The sequence below is a fragment of the Acartia tonsa genome, chromosome 15, assembly GCF_053477335.1.
Source record: "Acartia tonsa isolate MP-2025a chromosome 15, ASM5347733v1, whole genome shotgun sequence".
In the NCBI taxonomy this organism is placed as follows: domain Eukaryota; kingdom Metazoa; phylum Arthropoda; class Copepoda; order Calanoida; family Acartiidae; genus Acartia; species Acartia tonsa.
Window position 1 is genome coordinate 22,958,655 of NC_137274.1, and position 24,102 is coordinate 22,982,756.

Genomic DNA, 24,102 nt, shown 5'->3' on the forward strand with positions numbered 1-24,102 from the left:
TCCCCCCCCCCCGTCCCTTAGTGTTCTTTCAATTGGGGTTATATAAGAAAAGTTTCATTAGACTTAGAGGCGTTAAAAATTATCATGAGGCTGTATATTCTATTTTAAGTTTTCTACATTTTTTCCCTTAATCTTAATCTTGTTTTTACTAATTAAGGGATTTTTTAGCTGATTAATAAAAACTCTTCCTATCTTTTAAGTAAAAGATTTAGGAATCCCTATCATAAACCCCTCTCCCTTTATGATGCCCCAGCCTTATAAATCCTCCCTTTTCATATAATTCTCCACCTAGGTTTACCTAAGGGTGTCGTTAATTTATTAAAAAAAAATAATGAATAAAATTGTTTCTTAGCTTAACAATTTGATATATTTTTTTAACAAAAAATTTTGTGGATTAAATTAAACTTTAATACAATAGAAAAAAATCTTATATATTCATATAGAGCTAAAAGCATACTCTTTGTAATAAGTTTTAAATATAACTCTTTGTAGAATTTAATTTTCACGTCGCCATAGTTGTTCATTCAATTTAACAAAAAAGGATCAAAGATTCAGCACTTTTTCCATTTCAAATATTTGATTATGAGTCATGTGATTTATCTATATTTCATGTAGTGCCTGTATACCAAGCAAAGAAATCACTCTGTACAAAAAAAAATTTAAAATCTTTCTTTATAAATCTTACATCTTTAAAGTTTAGAAAAGTAGCCGCAATTATGTATAACAAATATAGGATGTATGTCTGTGTGTGCATGGGAATTAAATAGAAACTTTGAAGCTATTTAAGGCCATAATATTTTTTTTTAATTCAAGCTAAAAGAACGATTTGCTGTTTTTAAAAATAACAAAATAATAAGGAAGTACAGCAGTACTACAGTATAATTAACCAATAGATATACTAGATCTAGATGGTCAATCGGGATCCATAATTTGTGAGACTTAACCCTTAACAGTTGGGCCCCTTGCCGCACCTTTATCAGTAGTTCAATGCCCCCCCCCCCCCCATTATCTCAGCTCCTATTAAAACTAGAGGGCTAAAAAAAATTGTGCATGTCCCCTATTTGATAATGAATTTTCGCTTCCTCCACACTTTTATTCAACAACCTTTGTTTTTACATCCTTTTTTACTTAGGGGGGGGGGGGGGATCACCAAAAAAAATATAAAAAAAAACTTTGGACAAAATACAGCTTTTTGGGAGATATATTTTTCATCCCCTCCATTTTATTTTATTTGGGGGAGGGTTTCTTGAACCCCATAAAACATCCCCCCAAACCTGTAGTAGTACATCCTCATCCTTATACTAAAGTAACAGGAAGTTTGTGTGTCTGTCTGTGTATCTGTACCGAAGGATCTCGCTAACCGCTGAACCGATTAGGTTCTCCTTAACAAGGTAGCTTCTATTAAGTCCCGGGAAGGTTTATAACTATTCTCTTGGGGGGTGGGATAACCCCAACGCCCCCAAAAATGAAAAATACCCCCCCCCCACAATTTTTTTTTTTAAATTTTTTAACTAAAATTAAAAATGATGATGGGGGGGCACCCCTAGATATACCACACTTTTCTGGGATCTTGCTGTGTCAAGTATCAACTGTTGGGAATATCAAAGGATAACTTCATGCAAAATTTGAGCCGGATCCGGCCAAAACCGGCCGTGAATTTTATGAAAAACCGTTTTTTTCCGGTTTTTAGTGGGTATCTGTAAATCGATTCAGCTGGAGCAAAACCGGTTGGAGGTACAAAAAATTTTTCATTACATGAAATTTAGCCAATGCAATTGCCTACAAAAATGTACTTCATCATCAACTTGATTGAACAACTCTTTCCCCTCCTAAATGTCCATTAAAACCTCGGAAACGGCAAAAATCGCCAAAAATCACGCCTTAGGCGGCAAATAACGGCTAAACGGTCAGCCGGAGGCGAATGAAACATAAATAAAGAAATGTCCGCCTCAAAAAGTTGTTCAACATTAAAAAGATGCTTGAAGTCTCTAAAACGACTCCTTCCCCTCCTTTAAGGGGAAAAACTGAAAAAACGTGATTTTCAAAAGTATGCCCACTTCGGGGGTGTGGGGGGCACTGAACCCGTCACCCCAGGGTCACCAAATATAAAGTCTAGGCGGCCCACAATGCTGAATTTTCACCAAGTGAAAGTCTTGTGTCATTATCTCTTATGAGAAAAAAGTTATTAATTAATTAAAATTTCAAATTGTGATTTTTTGATGGATTTCTTTGATGAAATGACAGGCTGGTCAATTTTTAGGCCATTTTTTGCGGTTTTTGGGCCGTCACGCCCAAACGGTTTGAGATAATCTCACGGGACCTTTTGCCCAACCTAAGTCTGGTTATTTGTGAGGTCTAGGAAAAAAAAATCAGACTTATGTAAAAGATTATAATTATAATCTTTAAACAGAAAAATGGCACGAGGTGAGGGTTTGAGGGGCCAAAATGAGCCGACCAGCGATTTTAGACGGCGCGCAGCGACGTCGTGCTTCATCCAATCCGGGATTTTTTTTTCTTAGACCTCACAAATAACCAGGCTTAGGTCAGGCAAAAGGTCCCGTGAGATTATCTCAAACCGTTTGGGCGTGGCGGGCCGAAAACAGCAAAAAATGGCCTAAAAATTGACCAGCCTGTCATTTCATCAAAGAAATCCATCAAAAAATCACAATTTGAAATTTTAATTAATTAATAACTTTTTTCTCGTGAAGTAAAATTTTTTGTACCTCCAACCGGTTTTGCTCCAGCTGAATCGATTTACAGATACCCACTAAAAACCGGGAAAAAACCGGTTTTTCATAAAATTCACGGCCGGTTTTGGCCGGATCCAGCTCAAATTTTGCATGGAGTCATCCTTTGATATTCCCAACAGTTGATACTTGACACAGCAAGATCCCAGAAAAGTGTGGTATATCTAGGCAAACCCCCCCAAAAAAAAATGTTTCTAACCAACAAAATTTTTTTTTACTTTTTCTTATAAAATCTAAAATAAGATATTGGGTATTCAAATTTGACTCCCCCTCCTCAAGTGCCCCTAGAGGCCTCTAGGGGCATAGCCGCTAGTAAGAAATATAGGTATACAAGTCAATTTCAGGTTCCATGTATAATTCTGAAGGTCCTGATCCTCCAGGCAGAGATGTTTAAAGAGGGGGTGAAGTGGGGATTAACCCCCTCAAACAATTTGAGGAGGGATAAATACCCCCCCCCCCCCAAAATAAAAAATCTCTAACAAAAAAATTTTTGGCGCGCTTCCAGTGCATTTTTAGTACTAAATATTTAATAAAATTTAAATTACCCCCCAAAAAATTTTACCCCAGGAGTAAATTTGGGGGGGGGGTAAACAAAATTTACCCCTGCAAACAGATTTCAGTTGGGGTAATTACCCCCCCAAGCAAATTTTACCCCCAGGGTAAAAATTTTAAGGAGGTTAAAAAAAATTTGCGGCACGCTTCGCACGCCATTTTTTCCCCCTTTGACAAGAAAAATCTTTTTAGTGAGTGTGGAAGGTCACCCCTTTTCCAAAAAAAAAATTAATTTGAAATTGAAGACAAAACGTTTTTTAAGAGGGTCACCCCATCCCCAGAAAAATTAAAGTGGAAGAAAAAAATATTTGTACCGGGGGGTGTGGGAAGTCACCCCATTTCATGGAAGAAAAATTTTACAATGGAAGATAAAAAAATTTTAGAAAAAATTTTTTTACGGGGGTGTGAGAGGTCACCTCACCCCCCAAAAAATTCAAAAATAAAAGAAAAAAATTAAAAAATTGAAAATGGGAACCCAGTATTAGTGTTGGACTGATTATGACGTAACAAAAAAAATTAGCCAATGAGAGGCCACTATGAATTTTACCATTGGTCAATAATGTCCTCTCATTGGCTAATTTTTTTTGTTACGTCATAATCAGTCCGACACTATTACTGGGTTTGAAAATGGAAGTTAATTTTTTTTTAATTTAAGGGGGTTTGGGAGGGTACTCAACCCCCAAAAAATATAAAATAAAAGAAAAGTATTTTTTTAAAAATTTAAGGTGGTGTTGGAGATCACCCACCCATGAAATAAAAAAGTTGAAAAATTAACAAAGGGGTTTGTCTTATAGGAACCGCTTTATATGTATAACAGAATTTGATGCCAGATAGACCATCTAGATCTTAAATATCTATTCATTGGTTGTCAAAGGTGTTTTAAAACAAGTTAGAGAAGAAAGAAAAATTACCTGCTTTCTCATACCTTTAAGAATACCTTAATTTATTTAGGTGTCCCTAACTTTTAATGTAAGCCTACCTTAAAGTTTTACTAAAAACCTTACATAAGTTTCCTAAGTAACCTTTATCAACCCCCCCCCCTTCCCCTCTCTTCTCTCCTCTACCTGCTTTCTTTCCAATTAAGTACCCTTTAGCTATACCTAACTCTTTATGTAAAGCTAGTCTAATCCCCTCCCCCTTTTCAATGCCCCTAACTCATATATCAACCCCTTTGATCCACTTATCCAAGCCTTACTTATGAAAAATAAAGGTTACCTTAATTAATTTTAAAATAATAAGAATTAAAATTCTTTCATATGCAGACAATTTGATGTCGACTTTGTGTGGATTATTTTTAATTTTACTACAATAGAAAAAAATTATAAGGCAAGATCTTATAGAAATAAAAGCTACTCTTTGTAACAAACATATCAAATTTGATAATATGTGACTCTTTGTAGATTTTAATTTTAACATCTATATAGATGTTCATTCATTTTAACAAAAAAGTACATAGATTCAACACTTGCTTATTTCTAATATTCGATTATGTGTCATGTGTTTTACCTATATTTCACATGGTGCCTATACCAAGGTAAGAAATCACTATATAACAAGGATGACAACATCCATAAAAGCGAAGCTCTGAAATGGAAGGACAAACAAACTTTAACACTTGTAGATTGTCAGAACTTAATTAGCAGAATATTAATGCATCAGTACAAAGAATATTGTAAGTAAATTTGTTGCAAACTGCCTAAATGGATGATACTGTTTAAGGACATACTAACATTTTTGGGACTTGTTTATAGAGATGCTTTACTTATAACATTTTACCTTGTTGCATAAGAAATCAGTTTTCAAAAAAATCTGAAGAATCGGATAATTTTAATATACAAAAATTTGTTGTCAAAAAAGTTAAAAATCGACATGTTTCAAATGGACGTACGGACATTCTGGTATTGATTATAGAGTTTCTAAATTGTACCTAACTACTACAGGAATCATCATGCAAAGTTTGGAATCGATAGGACAATTCTAACCTGTTTAAACTAACAAAAAGAGCTAACTCTCTGTGACGAACGTACGGACGGACCGACCCTAATTATAGAAAAGCTTCGATTTTAAAAAACGTTTTTTAACCTAACTTAAAAATCTAACATCTTTAAATATTAGAGGGGTTGTAGCTATCATGTATAACAAAAACAGGATGTGTGTCTGTGTGTGTGGGACTTCTTAAAAACTAATGAAGGCTATAATACTTTTTTTTAATTTTTAAGAACAATTAGCTGTTTTAGATAGTAACCTTTAAAAAAATATTCTACAGAGAAAGTACAAAAGTATAGTATAATGAACCAATAGATATAGTAGATCTAGATGGTAAATCGGGCCCAACTTAATAAGGAATTTCCAAAGAGTTATCTTTATCCCAAAAAAAGTTAACTATTTAAAGATGATTTCTTATATATGTTATGTTGTATGCTTTACATCATGTGAGGGAAGAAATTTTTTAACCATATGATTAACCTAAGCAAAGGCTTATCCTAAGAAAGACTATTTATAGCTGATTCATTTTGCGAATGATATGAAAGGATAATTGCTCTTTCTAACCAAATTCTGTTTACTTTCTAACCAATATATGGCAGATTGATCCTCCCCTGTATTCCTATTGGCTGAATTTGGGAGTATGTATCTATATTATACCTTTTAATAATTCTTACTTGATAATTTCTTTATTGGTGTTCCTTTATTTCTTCAAAACTTGAATGACAGCTTTAAATGACTTATTTTTGATTAAAGTATTTTTTGGCAATGCTTCGCCTATCTATTACTAAGTGTTGATTTAGGGAAAAGAACACTGAAAACTTTTTTTACTATGCTAAGAAAATTGCTAATAAAACATCACATGTTTTATTTTAATAGAGAAAGAGGGGACAATGGGCTATTTATTACTAGCTTATACCAATAAAGAAATTAATTTTTTTAAAATCACAAACATGGTTTTCAGCTTTATTACATTTGTCCCCAACATTTCAAAATAACAATTTCTTATTTGTGGGAATAACAACATTTTGAAAATTTGATTGGTTGTTTCATTAAGTTGAGTGTTCAAACGTTTCAACACTCAATTTTAATTTACAGTAGGTGTATTTTTGTGTATCATCATTGGGGCTGTACATTAGTCTGCTGGCTTTTGTCTTATCCCTGCTAACTTTATACCTGAGCTTGATCTTTAAATCATTTCAATGGTGCACGGGGTGGTTTAGCGCACCATGGAAATGATTTAAAGATCCAGCTCTGATTTATTTCATTTGTCCCCAACATTTTAAAATAATGTTTTCTTATTCATTGACTTAATAACTTTTGGGACTAGTAAAATTTGATTGGTTGTTTCATTAAGTTGATTGTTAAAACGTTTCAACCATAAATTTTAATTTACAGTAGGGGTATTTTTGTGTATCATCATTGGGGTTGCACAATCACATCAATTTATTGGCTTTTGTCTTATCCCTTTGGATGCCTGTTTTTTTAACCTTTCTTTGTGAATCTAATAACTTTTAAGTTTGAGGGGTAGCTGCTATTTTAAATAACAAAAATAGGATGTTTGTCTGTGAGCTGGGACGTCCAAATGGGGGGGAGGGGATGTAAACCCCCCCTCCCCACCTTCCCCCCAATAAATTTAGGTGTTTTTAAATATGGCTACGGCATATAACTAAGAGTTGAAAAAAACCTTTTGAACTCTACTCTAAGGTTTTTTGAAAAGATTTTTTAATTCCGACCATAAACAAAAAAGTTAGCATTTTGGGAGTTTGTGACCCACCTCCCATTTTCTGTGGGGGGGGGGGGGGGGGTGGCAAATATTCCTCCCAAAAAGTTGTATTTTGTCCTAAAATTTTTTTTACAAATTTTTTTAAGCTAAAAGAACAATTAATTTGCTGTTTTTAAAAATAACCAATTAAATTCTATTTGTTTGGCTTTAAGATTGCTTTTTTTTATGTAAAGTTGTACTTGTCATGAAAACCGTACATTAATTTGTAAGTACTTCTTGTCAACCCCCCTTCCCCTCTCCTAACATTTCTTCTTTTTGAATTTTTACCTGCTTTCTCTCCATTTAAGAACACTTTAAGTATACCTATTTCTTTATGTAAGCCTTCCTTAAAGTTATACTTACATTAATTTCTAAGTAACCCTTGTCTACCCCCCTTCCTTTCTTTATTGTCTACCTGCTTTCTCTCCAATTAAGAACCCTTTTAGTATATCCTATCTTTTTATGTAAGCCTCTCCTAGCGTTTCTTCATTTTGAATTTTTTTGGTTAAATAATGAAGTTAATTTAGAAAGTTTATGCTGAAGTTTTTTATGCATGGAAACTTTAGGCAGCTTTGAGAACCTGTTTTCCTTGAATTTTTGAAATTTTGAAAATTGTGTATTGCAGTTACGAAATTTTGTTTTGGCTTATTTATAAAAACGTTTCCTAGTTTTATATGTATGGATAAGCTTAACTAAAGTGTATGTAGCCTTTCTCAATGTAAAATTTAGGTAAGCCTTATAAAGTAAATTAAAATTAAAATAAAAATCATAAAATTAATGTTTTATGGACCAAAGATTTTTCAAGTTTACTAAAGTAAAAAAAAATGATTTAAGAAAGATCATGAATTAATAGTATTATACTCATTGTAATAAGTTTTTTTATATGTCTCTTTGTAAAATTTAATCTTAATAATCTTTTTTGTTGTTTATACATTTTAACCAAAAAGGTTTTTTAAATGTTTAGCATCTGCCCATTTGATTATAATTCATGATTCGGACCATGCTAAGCAAATTGCGAATAAAAAAAATTATCCTTTACAAAATATTTTGAAGCAATTCTTATAAATCTACTATCTTTAGAGGGGTTTATGTATCTTTAGAGCCGAAAGATAGAATGTATGTCTGTGTGTGTCTGGACTAAGAACTGCGCATGAAAACAGTTTGTTTTATTTTAAAAAGTTTTTTTAAAGCAAGAATAACAGTTTCCTTTTTTTACAAATATAACAAATATAAGAAGCTTCCATGAAAAGAAACCGATTTAATTTTAGACACCCTTTATTATATCTCTTTTTAATGGCCCTTGAATTTTTTACACTTTACTTTATTTTTAAATTTTGGCGTATATTAAGGAACATCTATGAACATATCTTTCATTTGTAAGTAGAGGAAATCAGGGATCTAAAGGGATAAGACAATAGTAGATAGATTGATATTCCGTCCAAATTGAATTTGGGGATGCCTAGGCAAAATTTTTGCATTTTAATTTTTACACCCCTCCCCCCCCCCAACATAAAAAAGCTTGGACGTCATTGTCCTGTACAATTAGTTATTGAAACGGTTGGATATTAAGATTAATAAACATACCACTTAAAATTTTGAAAAAAGTCCCAACAGTTATTAAGTTATTGAATAAGAAAACGTTATAATAAAACTTTGGGGACTAATGTAATATTTTAGAAAGCCCAATGACCCCTCCCTTCCTGGATTGAATGAGAATGTGTACTTGCTTTCTACCTGACTTAACTAGATAAGATACCTTTTATATTTTAAGTATACCTAAGTAATTTTATGTAACCCTAATTAAATAATTAAGAAATAAAATTTAAAAAAATATGAAAGACAAGTCTTAATTAGAGCAAAGTTTTTTTTGTCTACATAAATAGAAAAAAAGAAATATTATAGATAACTAAAAGTGTACTCATTGTAATAAATTTTGAATTATGCCTCTTTAAATGTAGAATGAAATGATCACATATATTTTGTTGTTCATTCTGTTTTGGATAAAAACCCTAATTAGCCGATGTTATCACCTTTGAACATATACATGAATTTAAACAAAATAAAAACAATATCTTCTAAAGAATTAATTTATTGACAATTAACATTAGTTAAACAGATTTAAACAAAATATTTAAGAAATATATCAAAATATAAGCAGATTGAGGTAGGTATTGGTAGGTAATAAGGAAATTCTCTGATTTATCTCTGTCAACAGTGTTGAACTAAAAAAAATACACTTTTTTAAAACACCTTCATAGATTCAATAATATTAGATTGATTTTTTTTACTGATAGCTTTTAACTAATAACTATCTATTTTGATTTTAATATTTTCTTAGACTTGTATTATATAAGGTTTATAGAACACTTAAGAAATATTAAACAAACTAGAAACTCAAAAAAAATCAATGAAATAATAAAAAGAACTCTTTAGAAAAATGTATAAGAATTTATAAGAAAAACTTACCAATTTGTTGAAAAATCAGGGTTTTGATCTAAATATTTACTCCACTGTGGATCACTGCCAAATTTATATGCCATCACTAAGAATTATCTCAATAGGCCTAGATTATCAAAAATTATAACAAAAAAAAATAGCAGTAAAATAAAAGTTACAAACTATTGGTCAATGTTCCTTCAACAATTTCATAACATCTCCAATTACAAAACAGTAATAAAAGAAAACATGAAAATATTTACAAAACATTGACAAATAAAAAATAACCACAACTTTTACTGCTATTTGAGTAAGATCATAACAAAAAAGAATAACAGTAAAATAAAATTTACAAATTATTGGTCAATACTCCTTCAACAACCTCATATTTTCCTCAATCACAAGACAGACTGAGCAGACCGTCAATTAGTAATTAAAGAAAATATGAAAATATCTACAAAATATTGATCAATAAAAAATAACTATAACTTTACTGCTATTCAAGCACTAAAAAATGTTCTTTTGACTAAAAAATAACACGTTTCAAACCTTCTCTGGAGGAGTACAAAATCTTACTGACTTCTTGTTTGTTTTTTACCTCTTTTATAACCCTTTATTGACGAAAAAACCGGTTTGAGTACAAAAATGCTTTAAAATACTTAAAAATTTACTTTTACTTTTATTGTAACATACACGTTTTTCTGATTATTTTAGTAAAATAAAACGATTTTTTTAATAAAAATTAGACATTAGACAAAATAGATATAGACTAGTATGCAATAAAAAAATAGAATTCAATTCATCACAAATTCTCTAAAACACTGGCCAGGACCAATTTGATGAATTGAATTCTTAAAGTACTAACCTTTCTTCTTCAATTTTTTCTGCTTTTTCAAAAAGTTCTTATCTCTTTTCATCTTGTCTTGTAAAATTACACCTTGAGATTTCATGATTTTTTTAAGTTTGTTGAAATTATTAGTAAGTCCCCAATGAAATTGAAAATGTGAAATTTCTTCACCTGAATTTCTTGAATTAGCACACCAATCATGAATAATGCTATGATTTTGGAGTATCTCATTTGTTACTAACACAAATGCCTTATCATGATCTGTTTGTTCAAAATGGTTCAAAATTTCAACAAAAGATAACATTTTTGTCCAATCTCCTTTTGTATTATAAGTTATAATTTTACCATTTTTATCTTTTCCTAGGAAAGGCCTATCAGTGTTTGCAGCTAAAACAATGCTCTCTTCAAAAAGTAAAATTCCAAAATTGTTACTATGGTTTAAGCTTGATCTATAAAGAAATCTGCACAGACTTTGGTGTACTTCAGTTTTCATCTCGGTTTTATACACAGCCTCATTACTATCAGTCTTCTCATTCTCATCAATATCATCAGTCTTCTCATCAATATCATCAGTCTTCTCATCAATATCATCAGTCTTCTCATCAATATCATCATAACTTCTCTCATCAATTTTCCTAGGCTCAAGGAACTTTGGCAAATCAGTCTTTAATTCTCTGACTTTATTAGCATAGTCAAGTCTGAATCCATTCATATCATTATCACTAAAATTGAGACCGATTCCACTAATGGCATGCTCTGCAAATTTACAAACATACATGCCACAATCAGTGTAATTCTGTTGGTGTGGCAAATCTTTCCTGATACTCACAGAGAGTTTAGTTTCTAGAATTTCTTCTATATAATCCTTGCATGATTCAAAAAGTGAATTAGGTTTCTGTTTGTAATGAAATGAATCATAAAACTCTATTTCTTTTGATTTTGGATATATTATTGCAAGTGTCCAATGGGCTCCTAAACATAAAGGTACAATAATCAAGTCATGCCCATCAAAATACATCCTATATTCAGCTTTATACCTCTGTAATACAGATTTACCTTCTTTCAAATCATTAGACAAATATTGACTTACAACAAACTTATGGTCAGGTAAACTAGCAAAAGTATTGATAACACAAAAAATTATAACTTCATTTAGATATTTCTCAGGAGTTGCTAGTCTCTTTAGATCATACACAGCAATTTTCTGATCTTTTACTGCTGATACAATGGTGTCTGGATCCTTGAGTAATAAATTGTCTAGTGGAATATTTTCATATTTATGAAAGTTTTCATGGCTTATATCTTTTTCATATCTAGACTTCTGTCTTCTGAAGGTAAGGCCTCTCTCCAACGCTTTGAATTCACTAAAAATAAAAAAATAAATGAGTAAGAGCTTAAAAAGGAAAGCCAAAAAAAACGAAAAAAAAAACAATTGCACTCTTTTAACTTCTAACCAAAATAAGACTTGGAAATAAAAATTATTCATTTATTTAAGACTCAATATTGTAAATATAAATATTCATACAATCTTACAATAATAAATACATTATATACTAAGGTTTCAAAAAATAAGCAAACCATATAGTATCAAGGTAATCAAAATATAAGATCACCATTAATACAATATCATCATTTATTTCATCAAGAACATTTTGAAAATATACATCAACACTTATAGATTATCAATGCCATAGCGATTTAAGCACAGCATTTGATTGAACTATTGGATATTGAAATCAAAGTGTTTAAGATCTAATATTCTTGATGATATCAAACAATAGACAAGCTTTGACGAAATATAAGTCAAGCATTGATCTAAGTTTGTACAATAAACAAGTAATAGACAAGCTACGACGAGATATAAGCCCAGCATTGTTCTAATTACTTCACACAATAAACAAATATTAGACAAGCTTAGACGAGATATAAGTCCAGCTTTGATATAATCACTTTGTACAATGAATAAATATTAGATAAGCCTTGACAAGTTATAAGTCCAGCATTAACTAATTATTCTGTACAATAAATAAACATTACTATTAGACAAGCTTTGACGAGATATAAGTCAAGCATTGATCCAATTTTCTGTACAGTACTATATACCTGGTATACTAAAAAAACATACAAGATTCTACTTTGAGCTTAACTAAATGGATAACATTTTCTAAATTGCTTTTTGATAATATTAATTAAGCTCAAGCTCATATAATTAAAGATACTTCTGTTGAATATAAGAAGCAAGTTGATGTTCCTTAGAATTGAAATCAATCTCATCAGAAGCTAGTATCAGGACCAGATCTTTGATACTTCTCTCAACTCTCCTCTTGACAACTTCTTCATAATTACGATATTCAACAACAACTTTGTTAATACGACCATCAACGTTCGTTTCAACAATCTTACCATATTTGTATTTTATGTTCCTTGTTCTATTTGATTCTTGAACGACAAAAAGAACAACATCATTCACCTCAGGAGGTCTTGCTTCAGTGAAACGTTTGCCAGGAATAAATCTAGGAATAAAGTCACCTAAAAGTTCAATAAGCTTCTCATTGGTAGCAGCAACTTCCTTGATAGCTTTGGCTGGATTGAAATCAACAGTAACAAACTTCTCAGGACTTCTTGCATTGTTTCTACCTAAAATAAATAAGTTAGGAGTGATTAAACCCAACTCTCCCATTGTGTGAGCTTGATCATCCTGATTTGAAGTAATAGGCAAACTGTTAATCATGGTAGCAATATTCAATCCTATAGTTTCCCATTGTAGGTAACTATGTTTCACACCAAGTTCAGCTGCTTTCTCCAAAAATTCCTTCAATATTTTAATCTTTGATTCTGCTCGTCCCCTTTCATTATGTCCTAGAGGAGTGCTATAATCAAGGATAATGTTCTGCTTAGACCATAAATTCCCAGCTAGATCAGTAAAAGATATCCTTGCATGTTCCAATGACTTGAAACTAGATTGTGAATCAAGCACTAAATACTTTGGCCATCCATATCTGTTTGCTGATCTGGTTAATGCTAACAGGATTGAATTTACAGTCATGTCTTCTAATGCACCTATTGACGTACATCCTGAAATAAGACATACCTGTATCAAGAAGTAAGCAGGCTTAGTTACTCTTTGCTTGATACTATCATGAGCTTTATACACTCCTGCAATGTCAATCATGGTGGAGAAAAAAGGAATAGCTTTCATCAAAGAGTATGCAGATTGATTTCCAGTAAGAGGAAGATAATGTTTCTTCATCAAATATCTGCAACGTGGACAAGTATTCCGAATGAACTTAACCAATTTTCTAATCCTTTCAACATGAATGATCTTTGAAACAAAAGAAACTGTCCTGTCTATTCCACTGTGTGGACAAAGCTCCCAATGAACATACATTACAATAGCATATGTAACTACATCTGATACAAGGAACACTGGTTGATTAAAATCAATTTCATGAATAGGGGTTGAGGTTTCAACTCTGATAGCAGGAAGAGACAATCGACCACCACCATACAAAATATCATCTTTCTCTGTATATTCTTTCAGTTTAGTGTGATGAGTAATGGATTTTACTTCCTTGGTTCCAATCTTGCATATAGCTGTCCAAGCTAAGAAAAAGTCAAGTGGTGAAACTACAAATTTTGATTGTTGATCAGATTTCTTAGAAGTTAGTTTGTTGAAACCTGATGCTTTAAGCTTAGTCTGAACCTTGCAGATTGGACAGTTTGAACAGAACTCAATCTTGTGTTGATTGATATGAACTTTATGTCTTAGTCTTGATACAAACCTGAAAATAAAAGCTAACTGTAAGAATCCTTTCTTGAATCCATGTTTGATAAAATCAACTGCATAAATTTCATTAACTCCTTCGAGGGCTGAGTTCACATCATCTTTAGCTTTAGTATGCAACAGTATATTTGGGTTTACATCATCTTTAGCTTTATTTTGTATCTGTAAATTTGGGTTCATAGCAAAAATTGCAGGAATATCTTTGGACAAAGAAACTTCAACAGATGAATCACAAGATTCTACATCAGCAAGATCATCTACACAGAAACAATTCATAGCAATAGGTTCTGTATGTTCATCTACTTTTGTAGCAGGAAACTCAGTATGTACTTCTTTCTCCACATCAGCAATATGTTCAGGAGTCATTGAAGCACATACTTCTTGATAAGATCTTATTGGCATTCTTTCAAAAGGTAGTTTCATCCAGGCTCTACCTTCTTGCCATTCAGATCCTTCTTTAACATCATCAAAAGTAGCTGTACCCCTAGTCAGTAAGTCAGCAGGGTTATCATGAGAACTTATCAAGAAAAAACTATCTGCTCCAATAAGACGATGAATCTGGGTCACTCTGGAGTGAACAAACTGCTTAAGCTTTGCTTTTGTATTGCTTATCCAGCAGAGAGATATACTGGAGTCAGTCAGGAATATAACAGATGATACTCTACCCTCTAATGCATTACACACCGTAAATGCAGTTTCAGCTCCTAACAAACAACTTATAAGTTCATTTCTAGGAGTATTGAAGTAAGATGACTTATTCCTAGATGTTAGAAGTCTGACATAGTAGCTACCATTTGGAGACTTTGTTCTTGCATAGATACAACAGCCAGCCATAGTTGAAGCAGCATCAACTGCAACAATCAATTCTATTTTCTCCGGATCAATGGCATCTTCTGGAATCACACTTCTTGGAATCAATAAACTCATTGATCTAAACATCAGCTTCAGATTTTGTATCCATTTTCTTCTGAATTCACCAGTAACTTCATCATCTAGGTCAGTAACGGGTAACTTGTGAAGGTCAATCTTGTAATTAACTTTCAAAGGCTCCAATATACCTACAATATCAAAGCATTCAAGAACTCGTCCTAACAAGTTCCCCTTAGTAAATTGGATATCCTTTACAAGTAAATCAATGTCTTCTTCGCAACATAACTGAAAAGGATTTGGCTTCTTTTGACCACGACGTTTAACATTAAAATTGATCTCTTGGCATTTGTAACCCATAACATCAGACATGGGCAACCATCTATACCCCCCATAGGAGGTACAAATGCCATCATCAGAACATTTATCAGAAGGATTTTCTTGATTCTTAGTCACTACTTTGATCTTGAATCCTCCATAATCAACCATTTCAAGCAACTGTCTGATCATTTCATCTCTCATCTCCTTAGTATTAGCTCCACCTTTGGAGTCATCCATGTACGTCCATTTCATAATTATTTTGTGAGCAAGTGGATAAACTAATTTCTTTAGATCAGCAGTTTTCCTCAATCCATATGTTGCTTGAGCACTAGCACTCTTAACTCCATACATAAGAGTTAGTTGACACCATATTTGAAAATCTTCTTGAGGATCTAAAGACTCACTAAATAAATAAAGACTAAACTTGTACATATCTGGAGTAAGTTTTAGAGTGTTAAACATCTTTGTGATGTCTGAGACAAAGATGTATTTGTAACATCTCCAACTTATCAGAATCTTGTACAAATTAGTCAAACAATTTGAACCTTTTGCAATTATGTTGTTGAATCCTGAACAAGTCGGATCAACAACTAAACGATGTGGCGTAGAAACCGAATCCGGTTTAGCCACACTTCTCCAGCAAAAGTAGTGTCGAAACTCTGAATCCAGAATTTCATTTCTTATTTGCTCAGGTAGTTCTGACAAAGGAGCTACAAATCCTTTGTTATAGACTTCTTGGTTAAACCTTACAACAGAAGCTCTAGTTTCAGGAGGTTTATTTCTTTGTGTTTTGAGAATAGAGATAGCCATATCTATGTTGTCTTTCTTATCACCCCATTGCTTGCTGAGATAACTAATAGGATCCTCAGTAAAAGGATACTGGCAGGTAGTAATCTTATTCTCAGGATCAACTTGAACAGAGTTAGAAATCAATACATCTTCAGCAATTTCTTTGATTGATGTGGCTCTCATCTTGTCGCTCTCTTTACATTTTTTGCATATTGCACATTCAGGACATCTGTAATCTACAACACAACCTGCATCTTCTTGCTGTTGATGTTTCTTTTCTAAAACTCTGGAAACTGGTTTGAATTTAAAAATTCTTTCTTTACAGTTATCACAAATAACACAGTTAATACAATCAACATTAACTTTTGGGTCAACATTTAACAAATCAGCTTCTGTTTGTGTAATATCAGTTACATGGGGATCATTGTATAAAGAATTGAAAAATTTGTTAACACAATCATCAACACTTTCATCTTCAGACTCAACTTCAGGAACAGATATACCTTTAAAACCTAATGATTTAGATTCAAATTGCTCTACTATTCTGCATGTTTCTTGAAAGAAAGCAGGCAACTGACCTAGGAAATTGTATGCTTTCTTCACAACTTCAATAGGTCCGGCAAAAATAATATTAGAACCATATATATCCCGCAATGGACTTCTCCATACTTGTAGACCATCCTCAAAGACATACTCACGGGTAGGAAAGATATGAGACTGTTTTATTCCAATTATCATGTGGATTTCTTGTCCCCCAATCTTCTTAGGGAAATCACTTTTAGAATCATTGAAAGAAACTAATGTTCTTTTGACATGATCAATAACATCTGCAAGATCTACTTCAGGTAATTCACTTGAAATCCTCTCAACACCTAGTAATGGAAATGAAAAGAATTCTCCTCTGTCGTTTGGACCAAGGGTCAACTCATACAATGGACAATTAGTATGAACAGTTTGACCACCTGCAACAGTAAAACTTTGACTTTGTTCATCCAATATGGTTAAACTTAATCTCTCAGCTATGTCTTTCTTTATCATCTCTCCAAGAGCACCAGAATCAAATAATATCTGAACAGGAGTTCCATTCAGATTAACTACCTGTGTTGGATAAACAGAGAGACTAGCTGAATCTTGTCTTGTTTTGAAGTAGACATCTGATTTCGCGACAGTTTTACCTGTATTAATGTCAAAAGCATTTTCATTCTTCCTTGTTGGTTTAGGATTTTCTGGAAAACCAAGTTTGAAAATTTTACCAACAAATAATAGATCAATATTAGTATCTTTCCTAAATCCAGGTAAGAACTCAGATATAGCACTTTTGATATTAGTATTGGAAGCATTATTGTGCTCTGAACATAATAAGATATTTTTAAGCACATGATTGTTTTTACAGGTTGGACAAATTATACCTGAAGGCAAAGCATTCAAAAGTAAGCAAGATTCATTGTTTTGCTTTACTTTACAAATATACAATAAACAAACTTTGCAAACCTTCTTTGCTACTGCCATTTTTTCTCTTTCTATTGGTTTCATTTCTAAGAAAGATTTACAGCGGCCACTTAAACAGTCTTTGACTTTTCTCTTTACAGTATCATGAGCAATACACGGAGCCCCAAAATACTTCTCTGTTGCAAAAGTTCTACTCTTTTCTCTGTTTGATTCATTGATGGTTGCCTCAACATTCATAACTTTAGTTTTCACCAATGGTTGTTTAATTTCCTTTTCAGTATCCTCTTCTAGATATAACTCATTGGTAAATTCTAAATCCTTCAAAGTTGTTTTCATCATATCCATAAGTATTTCGAATGTATTTTGTCCAGACAGAGCTTCTTGATTTCTTCTAGCTGCTTCTTTCACATATTTTTGTGAAAAGGAACGAAACATAAAATCTGGCAGCAATTTTGCAAGATCAGTTATATTGGAATAACTAAAAGCTTCAAGCTTAATCTCAGGATAATCTTTCACATTCATTTCAACTAAGCTCTTCAGCTGTTCAAGAACTTCAACATAAGATTTAACATACTTAATTTTATCATTCCTTGAAGATCTTATATTGACACTTTTAAGCTTCTTGATCTGGTTACGCTTGTGCATATGTAGGATATTAACATTACCATGCTTTCTTATGAGCGCTTCTTTCATAAGTGCATAATTAGTGCGAATATGGCGAACTTCTGCTTTGATACTAACATCCAAGTAATTGGAGAATAGATAAAGTGCTTTATCTTCAGTATTAAATCCACGAGAAATTACTTCATAGTTTGAAAAAAATTCATAAATGTTGGTGCTTTGCTCAGTATGTCCTTTGAAACTGCTTAATTCAAGAGGTTTGCTGTACTTTTGTTCGCTTTGCAAATGCAAACCTCGTTCACACACTAGATTTTCAACTTTCTTAATCCACTTTGTAGCAGAACGAAAAGCTTTTACTGCTTCTAACTTTAGACTATCATTACAGATGATTGGAAGTTTTTCACTCTTCCGTTCTAAGTCAGCTTTAAGCTCTTTCAGCTTAGCACAATCTCTTTTTTCTAAAGCAGTCAACTCCACGTCAGCTAAATCCTCACTAATCTTCTTAGATACAATTAAATGTATTGCTTGAAGATCTTCAACAAGAGATATCTCCTCAATCATATTAGTTTGAGGTTCTACAAATCGCCAAGTTTCTTCATCTTCAATTGTAGTAGAATAATCAGACAACACTTTACTGGCTACTACATCTGAAAATCTTACCGTATTGCCATTCCTTAATGGCGTTGATGCTTGATTACTAAGATCCAACTCCTTTTGGTCTTCTAATCTTGGTACAAAGCTTTGACTGTAGGTTTCACTGTTATTTCTATCTGATTGCTTTGCAAAGTTGGGAGTGCCCATTGGAAGAAGATTCTCCAAGTTGTATTCTTCCTTCTTGGTTCCATTGTCGGTATCTTCTTCATCTATAGCTTCCTCAGCTTCCTCAGCCATCTTTTTCACCAACTCATCATATCCATTCAAAGTAATCAAATATAAACCTTTCAAAGCATGGTACTCTTCTTCTAATCTAAGAATATTGTTCTGTTCTTCATCATTGGCTAATCCTTCTAGCAGTCCTACAAATCTTTGCTGTGTTGCAATATTATCAATCAACATCATTAACTCACCTTTTCTTACAAACAAAGTTTTCTTATCCAAAGTTTCATTCTCTTTCAGGTTCAACCTTTCACGTTTGGCCTGAAATCTTTTGATAGAAAAATTCAAATATTTATAAAAATTTTCACTATTTTCATCATATTTCTTCTGTAAAAACTCAAAATCTATTTCACAAACACCTGTATAGTTTAATAATTCTTTAGAATTATCCAATCCTGCTGGATTTAGAATAATTGAAGATATATCTAATCTGGCTTGTGCCATTTTAGTCAATTTTATTTAAATTCAATCTATTTATGTCATAAGGTTTTTAACTTGGCTAATTCATTTGCAGTAATTAAGTAAATCTATTTGAACTTACAACATAGCTTTAAAAAAATAGTATAAACAGAATTACTGCTCTATAATTACAAATTGTTCAATGTTTTGGATAAAAACCCTAATTAGCCGATGTTATCACCTTTGAACATATACATGAATTTAAACAAAATAAAAACAATATCTTCTAAAGAATTAATTTATTGACAATTAACATTAGTTAAACAGATTTAAACAAAATATTTAAGAAATATATCAAAATATAAGCAGATTGAGGTAGGTATTGGTAGGTAATAAGGAAATTCTCTGATTTATCTCTGTCAACAGTGTTGAACTAAAAAAAATACACTTTTTTAAAACACCTTCATAGATTCAATAATATTAGATTGATTTTTTTTACTGATAGCTTTTAACTAATAACTATCTATTTTGATTTTAATATTTTCTTAGACTTGTATTATATAAGGTTTATAGAACACTTAAGAAATATTAAACAAACTAGAAACTCAAAAAAAATCAATGAAATAATAAAAAGAACTCTTTAGAAAAATGTATAAGAATTTATAAGAAAAACTTACCAATTTGTTGAAAAATCAGGGTTTTGATCTAAATATTTACTCCACTGTGGATCACTGCCAAATTTATATGCCATCACTAAGAATTATCTCAATAGGCCTAGATTATCAAAAATTATAACAAAAAAAAATAGCAGTAAAATAAAAGTTACAAACTATTGGTCAATGTTCCTTCAACAATTTCATAACATCTCCAATTACAAAACAGTAATAAAAGAAAACATGAAAATATTTACAAAACATTGACAAATAAAAAATAACCACAACTTTTACTGCTATTTGAGTAAGATCATAACAAAAAAGAATAACAGTAAAATAAAATTTACAAATTATTGGTCAATACTCCTTCAACAACCTCATATTTTCCTCAATCACAAGACAGACTGAGCAGACCGTCAATTAGTAATTAAAGAAAATATGAAAATATCTACAAAATATTGATCAATAAAAAATAACTATAACTTTACTGCTATTCAAGCACTAAAAAATGTTCTTTTGACTAAAAAATAACACGTTTCAAACCTTCTCTGGAGGAGTACAAAATCTTACTGACTTCTTGTTTGTTTTTTACCTCTTTTATAACCCTTTATTGACGAAAAAACCGGTTTGAGTACAAAAATGCTTTAAAATACTTAAAAATTTACTTTTACTTTTATTGTAACATACACGTTTTTTCTGATTATTTTAGTAAAAAAAAACGATTTTTTTAATAAAAATTAGACATTAGACAAAATAGATATAGACTAGTATGCAATAAAAAAATAGAATTCAATTCATCACAAATTCTCTAAAACACATTCGTTTTAACAAAAAAAATAATTTGCAAATGTTTAGGACACCTGCCCATTTCCAATATTTGAATATGATTTGTGTTTTTTATATATATTGGGGGAGGTTAATTTACCATATTTTCTATTAAAAAAATCACCCTATAAAAATATTTTTCAGTAACCATTCTTTATAATTAGAAAAATCAAAAATATCTTTAAAGAGGCCTTGGATGGTTACTTGCTATTATTTATAACACAGATAGGATGTATGTGGCGGAATTTACAAGGAACCGTGCTCAAAAACTTAAAAAAGATAGGAATATTTTTCAAAAATTTTAGTTAGAAAAACAATTGGCTGTTTTAAGACATAACCCAAAAGGTACTCGTATATCATCAAACCTGCTTTTTCTTGACATAGCTTAATGTAACTAAGAACAAAATAGGAACCCCTAGTAAACTTTATAAGGTACCTTAAACCTTTCCTAAGTCTTACTTGACATTACTACATTTAGGAATACTTAACAATAACTAAGAAACTCCAAAGGTATACTTAACTAAAAGCTTACATAAGCCTGACATAAGAAAATACCATTAGGGACACTTATCTTCGTTTGTGATTCTCACTAATATATTCAACATAGTGTAATGTTATAAGCGAAGATTCTCTATAATCAAGTCCTATAAATGTAGGTATCCTGTGTTTAAGCAGTTGTGTAACAAATTTACATACAATTTTGTTTAGACTTCTATGTTTATATTCTGCTTATTCAGTTCTGACACTGGGTAAAGTTCAAATAAAGAAACAAATCCTCACTATGACGAATTAACCTTCACAAAAAAGGGGAGCTATATTGGTCCAGCGGTTCATGAAATCTTTCGTTTCAAATACTGAATAAGACGGACAAACATCCTGATACTTTTATATAGCATAGAGTAATCAACACAGTTTACTCAAACATGCTATTTTTATTAGATAAGTCTAATACACAGTGTTTCATGTTAAAAAAAAACAATCTTCAGTTGGTTATAAATAAAAAGACATGATGCTTTAATGAGCATAAATTTTATACTGTTTATTAATAACAAAAGATGATTTTTTTCCTACAGTGGAGGCAAGGGCGTCCAAGCTTTTTATTTTGGAGGGGGTAAAACTTTTTTAAGGGGGGGGTAATTCGGTTTTGGGGGGGGTAAAATGGCGCACGAAGCGCGCCGCAAATTTTTTTCACCCCCCCCAAAATTTTTACCACGGGGGTAAAATTAGCTTGAGGGGGGGTAATTACCCCCCCTGAAATCTGTTGGCAGGGGTAAAATTTGTTTACTCCCCCCAAAATTTACCCCCGGGGTAAAATTTTTGGGGGGGGTAATTTAAATTTTATGAAAAATTTAGTATTGAAAATGCGCGCGAAGCGCGCAAAATTTTTTTTTGTTACAGATTTTTTATTTTGGGGGGGGGTATTTACTATTTACCCCCCCAAAATTGTGTTGGGGGGTAAATACCCCCTCCTAAATGGTTGGGGGTGCCTACAGCACCCCCAAGGTAGGGGTAAATTTTAAATAGGGGGGGGTAAAATGAAAAAAATTATGGGGGTGCCTAAGGCACCCCCAAATTCGTTTGGTGGGGGTAACCATTACCCCCCCCCCCCCCTTGGACGTCTATGAGTGGTGGTAAGGAATGAGTGGGGGGGAATTTGAGCAATTTTGTACAGTTGAATCTAACTTACATTAACCATATTACTCTCAATTATTAAGATGTTTTTTTAATCTTTTCACAGGGGAAATGTAAATTACTTTGAGATTTAATTTTCTCTATTTTTTTTTATTTTTGAATGAGAAAACAATGTTATGATTAACTTTTAAAAGCATGCTATACGATACATTGTATATTTTTAAAATGTTTCAAGGCAATAGACAGACAAGGGGTTGCGACTTCTTTTTACATTGAGGGAGGGGGGGGGGGTGTAGACCCCTGTAATAATAGGTGTAGTGGGATGGACCCCTAGGAGAGTGTAACCCTAAAAAAACACCCTTCTTCACGCCTTTGGAAGTAATGTACATTTATGGCATCATGTTATAGACAGAAAGTTACGTATTTATGGATGTTGTTATCCTAGTTGTTTAAACCTAACCATATATATTTTGCCACGCTTGTCAGACTGAAGAAATGTTTCAAAGCTGGTATGAAGAAAGAAGCAGTACAGGTAATATTGTTCGGTTAAGTTTTAAAGTATTAATATTCCATTAAAGGACTCACTCATAAATAGATTTATATCTTTCAACTAACTATTTAAAATATCATTCCATTGCAAAAAACGCGATATTGGGTTTGTGTAAATATCCATTTAATTAGGTTTTTTCAAGAATTTCATGCGTGGGAAAATTTTTCAAACATGTGAACCATTTATTTTGATTGAAATGGTACATATGATTTTCATTTAAATTCATTTTTTGGACCCGTGAGAAATTTTTTTAACGTGAGAACCATTTAATTTTCATGTAAATGACGCACATAATTTCATATTTCTGATGCGTGGGAAAAAAGTATGAGATGTTGAAATAATCTACATTTCCAGTATATCTTCGAAACCTATAAATATCCGGTGGATTAGAACCGGTTCTCCGCCACACTAATAATTTTATGTATAGCATCGTATTATATTCAGTTTTCTACAATTATAGAAATATACAGTAAAAAACTGGTTTTAATCTTAAAATTGTACATTTTTATATCCATGGAAAGCTGTTTATAATACGATGCAATAAATAAATACGCACATGAGATATTTATTCATAACTAATTATTACAATCATATAATGTGACCAATCAAGAAAACAAGAAAAAGTTACTACTAGTAGCCATACGGGTTCAGTTTGTACAACAAAAAGGGTGAGCAAAAAAAAATGCGTAGATTTTTAAAATTTTAATTGCGCGGCTTGTGTTAATGGTAGAAAAAAGGCACGCATGCCGTTAGAACCGCTGAGAAATCTATTTTCAGGAAATACAAAAAACGGTTCCTATGCTACGCATAGTTTAGGAGCTACGTGTTAAAATGTCCAAACTGATGTAAAACTTGACTTGCGAGTAAATTTTAAAATATAACTAAATATTAGAGAAGATATTTTGCAAAAAGAGATACCTACATTTTTTAATTTCAAATTGCGCGGCTTGTGTTAATAGTAGAAAAATGTTACGCATACCGTTAAAACCGCTATGAGCTATATTGT

The 24,102-nt window shown here is 31.9% G+C and overlaps 2 long non-coding RNA genes across 2 annotated transcripts; both read right to left on the bottom strand.

Annotated features, from left to right (window-relative positions):
- Positions 1 to 9,118: 9,118 nt before the first annotated feature.
- On the bottom strand, positions 9,119 to 10,061 carry LOC145307256 (uncharacterized). Its single transcript, XR_013875371.1, has 3 exons — positions 10,033 to 10,061; positions 9,514 to 9,610; positions 9,119 to 9,269 (listed from the first exon to the last, which is right to left on the bottom strand). It is a non-coding gene; the product is annotated as an uncharacterized LOC145307256 (long non-coding RNA).
- A 9,657-nt stretch (positions 10,062 to 19,718) lies between these two features.
- LOC145306786 (uncharacterized) lies at positions 19,719 to 20,661 on the bottom strand. The gene is made up of 3 exons (XR_013875207.1): positions 20,633 to 20,661; positions 20,114 to 20,210; positions 19,719 to 19,869 (listed from the first exon to the last, which is right to left on the bottom strand). It is a non-coding gene; the product is annotated as an uncharacterized LOC145306786 (long non-coding RNA).
- Positions 20,662 to 24,102: the final 3,441 nt, after the last annotated feature.